The sequence below is a fragment of the Oncorhynchus mykiss genome, chromosome 6 (assembly GCF_057628025.1).
Source record: "Oncorhynchus mykiss isolate SJ-2025 chromosome 6, ASM5762802v1, whole genome shotgun sequence".
NCBI classification, from domain to species: domain Eukaryota; kingdom Metazoa; phylum Chordata; class Actinopteri; order Salmoniformes; family Salmonidae; genus Oncorhynchus; species Oncorhynchus mykiss.
The window spans coordinates 69,615,001-69,623,453 of NC_143027.1; positions in this window are offsets into that span (position 1 = coordinate 69,615,001).

The following is an 8,453-nucleotide window of genomic DNA, read 5'->3' on the forward strand; positions in this document are numbered from 1 at the left end:
ACACACACACATACATGCCAGCACACATTGCACCCGTACACACACTCACACGCACACACACACACACACACATCTCCTCCCTTGCATGGCAGGTTGACTGTGTTTACCCCATCCCAGACACATGGCAATAAAGCATCCAGGTTTTCCAGAGTGTCCAGGCCAGGCATGGACACTCCTCTACCCCAGAAACCCTCCCCTATCCTGGGGAGCTGCACTTGACCAAGGGCCCCCTCCTCTGGAGAGCGTGGAGAGTCCTGGCTGTCTGACGTGTATTCCTCTGTGAATGTGGCTGTGTGTTTAGTTATTAAAAGGTTGACTTCATGCAAAGTGACAGTGATGATGATACATTATCCTTCTCCAGGACTCACAGAGATAAACACTGTTGTGGCTGTGAGCCACCGTGATGATTTACACTGTTTTGGTCAGTCGAGGTTAAAGTGAGTAACTCAGCGAAAAGGTATTTTTCCTCTGTGTGAATGTGTGTCTCTGTGTCTGTGTCTGTGTCTGTGTGTGTGTGTGTGTGTGTGTGTGTGTGTGTGTGTGTGTGTGTGAAATATGACACTGAAAACGGCTGTATTTCATTTTGTGGCAGGGAAGGAAATGTCTCTGATAGTGAAACAATAGTGTTGGTGAGGTTAGCTAGTGTGTGAGAGAGCTACTTAAAATTCTTGCATTCAGCTCTGAAACTGGAACCAAAATATGGGGACTTGAAGAAGAGGAGAGGGGTATCCTACGAAGCAGGTTTGAGGAGTTAGTGAGGTAACTTTGGTCAACACTGAGTTACACTCTGGATAACCGGTCATACAAAAGTGGCTCACCTTTTAGCCAGCTACACTTCTATGGCAATGAATCCTCCAGAACTAACCTGTCCTGGGGGCAGGCGAACTCACGGCTATCTCCACTTACCCTGAATGAAATGACTGAGCCGCGAGATGAGGACCAATTCAATCAGATTCACTCCCTCTTGCGAAGGTTGCATGCAAAATTACTCGCAAAATGTACATTTGGTATCCTTTCCCCAACAGATCATACATAAAAAGTTGTATAAAAATAAACTATTACAATTTCATGGGACTCATCAAAACAGCCAAACAGAGCACAGCGATACCACTACAAATCCACTAATTATTCGACTCCGATTTTAAGTTTTAATATACCTTCATAATAAATGGTACACTATGCCATTGAGACACATATAGTGCTGTACACACTGCCTTCCGCTGCCCAGAAGTGCTTAGCAGTGGGTACTTGGGTAGTGGGACTGTAATGGCATTCTTAGTTAATGGAGGATGTCTCTACTGCTGGGCGTTGGAGCACAAAATGGATCCTCTCTGAAATGAAGCCTTGTTTCCTCCTGATGTCTGCTCTCTGGGATCCAAATGGTGGACAGACTGTCTGCTTTGCTCAGGATGATGCAGTTGAAGTGGAAGTACTGTAAGACATTAACCTTCAGCAGCTTCCTGATATCTGTCCTGTATTTGGTATGTTGTATATTTGGTATGTTGTATATTTGGTATGATGTGTATTGGGTATGTTGTGTATTTGGTATGTTGTATATTTGGTATGATGTGTATTTGGTATTGTCACGTTCGTTGTATGGATGAGACCAAGGCACAGCGTGATGAGAATACATCTTATTTAACGAAACAAAGAAACTTAACAAACTTACAAAAACAACAAACCGAACATGACGCTATATAATAATAGTGCTGACACAGGCAACTAAACATACACAATTACCCACGAAATACCCAAGGAATATGGCTGCCTAAATATGGTACCCAATCAGAGACAACGATAAACAGCTGCCTCTAATTGAGAACCAATCTAGGCAACCATAGACATACATAACACCTAGACTAGTAAACACCATAGACATACAAACCCCTAGACAGGAACAAAAACACATACATCACCCATGTCACACCCTGACCTAACCAAAATAATAAAGAAAACAAAGAATACTAAGGTCAGGGCGTGACAGGTATGTTGTATATTTGGTATGTTGCATATTTGGTGTGTTGTATATTTGGTATGTTGTATATTTGGTATGTTGTGTATTTGGTATGTTGTGTATTTGGTATGTTGCGTATTTGGTATAATTGTGTTACGGTGCGTGAATGAGGACCCAAAAGCGAATTAACTTAAACAGAGCTTCTTTAATTACCAAACATAGGTAGGCTCAGACGGACCGGCAGATTCCGACAGGACAAGACAAGGTTACAGCAAACATGACGACAGTCTGGTTCAGGCATGAAACACAACAAACAAGAATCCGACAAGGGCAGGAACAAAAACAGAGAGAGATATAGGGGACTAATCAGAGGGAAAAAGGGAACAGGTGGGAAAAGGGGTGACGAGGTGGTTAGGAGGAGACAAGGCACAGCTGGGGGAAAGAGGGGGAGAAAAGGTAACCTAACAACGACCAGCAGAGGGAGACAGGGTGAAGGGAAAGGACAGAGACAAGACACAACATGACAGTACATGACAGTTTGTGTATTTGGTATGTTGTATATTTGGTATGTTGTATATTTGGTGTGTTGTATATTTGGTATGTTGTATATTTGGTATGTTGTGTATTTGGTATGTTGTATATTTGGTATGTTGCGTATTTGGTATGTTGCATATTTGGTGTGTTGTATATTTGGTATGTTGTATATTTGGTATGTTGTGTATTTGGTATGTTGTGTATTTGGTATGTTGCGTATTTGGTATAATTGTGTTACGGTGCGTGAATGAGGACCCAAAAGCGAATTAACTTAAACAGAGCTTCTTTAATTACCAAACATAGGTAGGCTCAGACGGACCGGCAGATTCCGACAGGACAAGACAAGGTTACAGCAAACATGACGACAGTCTGGTTCAGGCATGAAACACAACAAACAAGAATCCGACAAGGGCAGGAACAAAAACAGAGAGAGATATAGGGGACTAATCAGAGGGAAAAAGGGAACAGGTGGGAAAAGGGGTGACGAGGTGGTTAGGAGGAGACAAGGCACAGCTGGGGGAAAGAGGGGGAGAAAAGGTAACCTAACAACGACCAGCAGAGGGAGACAGGGTGAAGGGAAAGGACAGAGACAAGACACAACATGACAGTACATGACAGTACCCCCCCACTCACCGAGCGCCTCCTGGCGCACTCGAGGAGGAAACCTGGCGGCAACGGAGGAAATCCTCGATCAGCGCACGGTCCAGCACGTCCCGAGAGGGAACCCAACTCCTCTCCTCAGGACCGTACCCCTCCCAATCTACGAGGTACTGGTGACCACGGCCCCGAGGACGCATGTCCAAAATTCTACGGACCCTGTAGATGGGTGCGCCCTCGACAAGGATGGGGGGGGGGGGGGAAGACGAGCGGGGGCGCGAAGGACGGGCTTGATGCAGGAGACATGGAAGACCGGGTGGACGCGACGAAGGTATCGCGGAAGAAGAAGTCGAACTGCGACAGGATTAATGACCCGAGAAATACGGAACGGACCAATGAACCGCGGGGTCAACTTTGCGAGAAGCCGTCTTAAGGGGAAGGTTCTGAGTGGAGAGCCAAACTCTCTGACCGCGACAATATCTAGGACTCTTAGTTCTACGCTTATTAGCAGCCCTCACAGTCTGCGTCCTATAACGGCAAAGTGCAGACCTGACCCTCTTCCAGGTGCGCTCGCAACGTTGGACAAAAGCCTGAGCGGAGGGGACGCTGGACTCGGCGAACTGAGATGAGAACAGCGGAGGCTGGTACCCGAGGCTACTCTGAAAAGGAGATAGCCCGGTCGCAGACGAAGGAAGCGAGTTGTGGGCGTATTCTGCCCAGGGGAGCTGTTCTGACCAAGACGCAGGGTTACGAAAAGAAAGACTGCGTAAGATGCGACCAATAGTCTGATTGGCCCGTTCTGCTTGACCGTTAGACTGGGGGTGAAAGCCGGAAGAGAGACTGACGGAAGCCCCAATCAAACGGCAAAACTCCCTCCAAAATTGAGACGTGAATTGCGGACCTCTGTCCGAAACGACGTCTGACGGAAGGCCATGAATTCTGAAAACATTCTCGATGATGATTTGTGCCGTCTCTTTAGCAGAAGGAAGCTTAGCAAGGGGAATGAAATGAGCCGCCTTAGAGAACCTATCGACAACCGTAAGAATAACAGTCTTCCCCGCTGACGAAGGCAGTCCGGTGACAAAATCTAAGGCGATGTGAGACCACGGTCGAGAGGGAATAGGAAGCGGCCTGAGACGGCCGGCAGGAGGAGAGTTACCGGACTTAGTCTGCGCGCAGACCGAACAAGCAGCCACGAAACGACGCGTGTCATGCTCCCGGGTGGGCCACCAAAAACGCTGGCGAATGGAAGCAAGCGTACCCCGAACGCCAGGGTGGCCGGCTAACTTGGCAGAGTGAGCCCACTGAAGAACGGCCAGACGAGTAGGAACGGGAACGAAAAGAAGGTTCCTAGGACAAGCGCGCGGCGACGGAGTGTGAGTGAGCGCTTGTTTTACCTGCCTCTCAATTCCCCAGACAGTCAACCCGACAACACGCCCCTCAGGGAGAATCCCCTCGGGGTCAGTGGAGGCTACTGAAGAACTGAAGAGACGAGACAAAGCATCAGGCTTGGTGTTCTTAGAGCCCGGACGATAAGAAATCACGAACTCGAAACGAGCGAAAAACAGCGCCCAACGCGCATTAAGTCGTTTGGCAGAACGGATGTACTCAAGGTTCCTATGGTCAGTCCAAACGACAAAAGGAACGGTCGCCCCCTCCAACCACTGTCGCCATTCGCCTAGGGCTAACCGGATGGCGAGCAGTTCGCGGTTACCCACATCATAGTTACGTTCCGACGGCGACAGGCGATGAGAAAAATACGCGCATGGGTGGACCTTGTCGTCAGAGAGGGAGCGCTGAGAAAGAATGGCTCCCACGCCCACCTCTGACGCGTCAACCTCGACAACGAACTGTCTAGAGACGTCAGGTGTAACAAGGATAGGAGCGGATGTAAAACGATTCTTGAGGAGATCAAAAGCTCCCTGGGCGGAAACGGACCACTTAAAGCACGTCTTGACAGAAGTAAGGGCTGTGAGAGGAGCTGCCACCTGACCGAAATTACGGATGAAACGACGATAGAAGTTCGCGAAGCCGAGAAAGCGCTGCAGCTCGACGCGTGACTTAGGGACGGGCCAATCAATGACAGCTTGGACCTTAGCGGGATCCATCTTAATGCCTTCAGCGGAAATAACAGAACCGAGAAATGTGACGGAGGAGGCATGAAAAGTGCACTTCTCAGCCTTCACAAAAAGACAATTCTCTAAAAGGCGCTGGAGGACACGTCGAACGTGCTGAACATGAATCTGGAGTGACGGTGAAAAAATCAGGATATCGTCAAGGTAAACGAAAACAAAGATGTTCAGCATGTCTCTCAGGACATCATTGACTAATGCCTGAAAGACAGCTGGAGCGTTAGCGAGGCCGAAAGGAAGAACCCGGTATTCAAAGTGCCCTAACGGAGTGTTAAACGCCGTCTTCCACTCGTCCCCCTCCCTGATGCGCACGAGATGGTAAGCGTTACGAAGGTCCAACTTAGTGAAAAACCTGGCTCCCTGCAGGATCTCGAAGGCTGAAGACATAAGAGGAAGCGGATAACGATTCTTCACTGTTATGTCATTCAGCCCTCGATAATCTATGCAGGGGCGCAGAGACCCGTCCTTCTTCTTGACAAAAAAAAACCCCGCTCCGGCGGGAGAGGAGGAGGGGACTATGGTACCGGCGTCAAGAGCTACAGACAAATAATCTTCGAGAGCCTTACGTTCGGGAGCCGACAGAGAGTATAGTCTACCCCGGGGGGGGGTGGTTCCCGGAAGGAGATCAATACTACAATCATACGACCGGTGTGGAGGAAGAGAGGTGGCCCTGGACCGACTGAACACCGTGCGCAGATCGTGATATTCCTCCGGCACCCCTGTCAAATCACCAGGCTCCTCCTGTGAAGAAGAGACAGAGGAAACAGGAGGGATAGCAGACATTAAACATTTCACATGACAAGAGACGTTCCAGGAGAGGATAGAATTACTAGACCAATTAATGGAAGGATTATGACAAACTAGCCAGGGATGGCCCAAAACAACAGGTGTAAAAGGTGAACGAAAAATTAAAAAATAAATGGTTTCACTATGATTACCAGAAACAGTGAGGGTTAAAGGTAGCGTCTCACGCTGAATCCTGGGGAGAGGACTACCATCCACGGCGAACAAGGCCGTGGGCTCCTTTAACTGTCTGAGAGGAATGTCATGTTCCCGAGCCCAGGTCTCGTCCATAAAACAGCCCTCCGCCCCAGAGTCTATTAAGGCACTGCAGGAAGCTGACGAACCGGTCCAGCGTAGATGGACCGACAAGGTAGTGCAGGATCTTGAAGGAGAGACAGGAGTAGTAGCGCTCACCAGTAGCCCTCCGCTTACTGACGAGCTCTGGCCTTTTACTGGACATGAAGTGACAAAATGACCAGCGGAACCGCAATAGAGACAGAGGCGGTTGGTGATTCTCCGTTCCCTCTCCTTAGTCGAGATGCGGATACCTCCCAGCTGCATGGGCTCAGCACCCGAGCCGGCAGAGGAAGATGGTAGTGATGCGGAGAGGGGGGCGACGGAGAACGCGAGCTCCTTTCCACGAGCTCGGTGACGAAGATCAACCCGTCGCTCAATGCGAATAGCGAGTTCAATCAAGGAATCCACGCTGGAAGGAACCTCCCGGGAGAGAATCTCATCCTTTACCTCTGCGCGGAGACCCTCCAGAAGACGAGCGAGCAAGGCCGGCTCGTTCCAGCCACTGGAGACAGCAAGAGTGCGAAACTCAATAGAGTAGTCTGTTATGGATCGATTGCCTTGACATAGGGAAGACAGGGCCCTGGAAGCCTCCTCCCCAAAAACAGATCGATCAAAAACCCGTATCATCTCCTCCTTAAAGTCCTGATACTGGTTAGTACACTCAGCCCTTGCCTCCCAGATTGCCGTGCCCCACTCACGAGCCCGTCCAATAAGGAGAGATATGACGTAGGCGACACGAGCAGTGCTCCTGGAGTAAGTGTTGGGCTGGAGAGAAAACACAATATCACACTGGGTGAGGAACGAGCGGCATTCAGTGGGCTCCCCAGAGTAACACGGCGGGTTATTGATTCTGGGCTCCGGAGATTCGAAAGCCCTGGAAGTGGCCGGTGGATCGAGGCGGAGATGGTGAACCTGTTCTGTGAGGTTGGAGACTTGGGTGGCCAGGGTCTCAACGGCATGTCGAGCAGCAGACACTTCCTGCTCGTGTCTGCCTAGCATCGCTCCCTGGATCCCGACGGCTGAGTGGAGAGGATCCGAAGTCGCTGGGTCCATTCTTGGTCGGATTCTTCTGTTACGGTGCGTGAATGAGGACCCAAAAGCGAATTAACTTAAACAGAGCTTCTTTAATTACCAAACATAGGTAGGCTCAGACGGACCGGCAGATTCCGACAGGACAAGACAAGGTTACAGCAAACATGACGACAGTCTGGTTCAGGCATGAAACACAACAAACAAGAATCCGACAAGGGCAGGAACAAAAACAGAGAGAGATATAGGGGACTAATCAGAGGGAAAAAGGGAACAGGTGGGAAAAGGGGTGACGAGGTGGTTAGGAGGAGACAAGGCACAGCTGGGGGAAAGAGGGGGAGAAAAGGTAACCTAACAACGACCAGCAGAGGGAGGCAGGGTGAAGGGAAAGGACAGAGACAAGACACAACATGACAGTACATGACAGTTTGTGTATTTGGTATGTTGTATATTTGGTATGTTGTGTATTTGGTATGTTGTGTATTTGGTATGTTGTATATTTGGTGTGTTGTATATTTGGTATGTTGTGTATTTGGTGTGTTGTATATTTGGTATGTTGTGTATTTGGTATGTTGTGTATTTGGTATGTTGTATATTTGGTATGTTGTATATTTGGTATGTTGTGTATTTGGTATGTTGTATATTTGGTATGTTGTGTATTTGGTATGTTGTGTATTTGGTATGTTGTATATTTGGTATGTTGTGTATTTGGTATGTTGTGTATTTGGTATGTTGTATATTTGGTATGTTGTATATTTGGTATGTTGTGTATTTGGTGTGTTGTATATTTGGTATGTTGTGTATTTGGTATGTTGTGTATTTGGTATGTTGTATATTTGGTATGTTGTATATTTGGTATGTTGTGTATTTGGTATGTTGTATATTTGGTATGTTGTGTATTTGGTATGTTGTGTATTTGGTATGTTGTATATTTGGTATGTTGTGTATTTGGTGTGTTGTATATTTGGTATGTTGTGTATTTGGTATGTTGTGTATTTGGTATGTTGTGTATTTGGTATGTTGTATATTTGGTATGTTGTATATTTGGTATGTTGTGTATTTGGTATGTTGTATATTTGGTATGTTGCGTATTTGGTATGTTGTGTATTTGGTATGTTGTATATTTG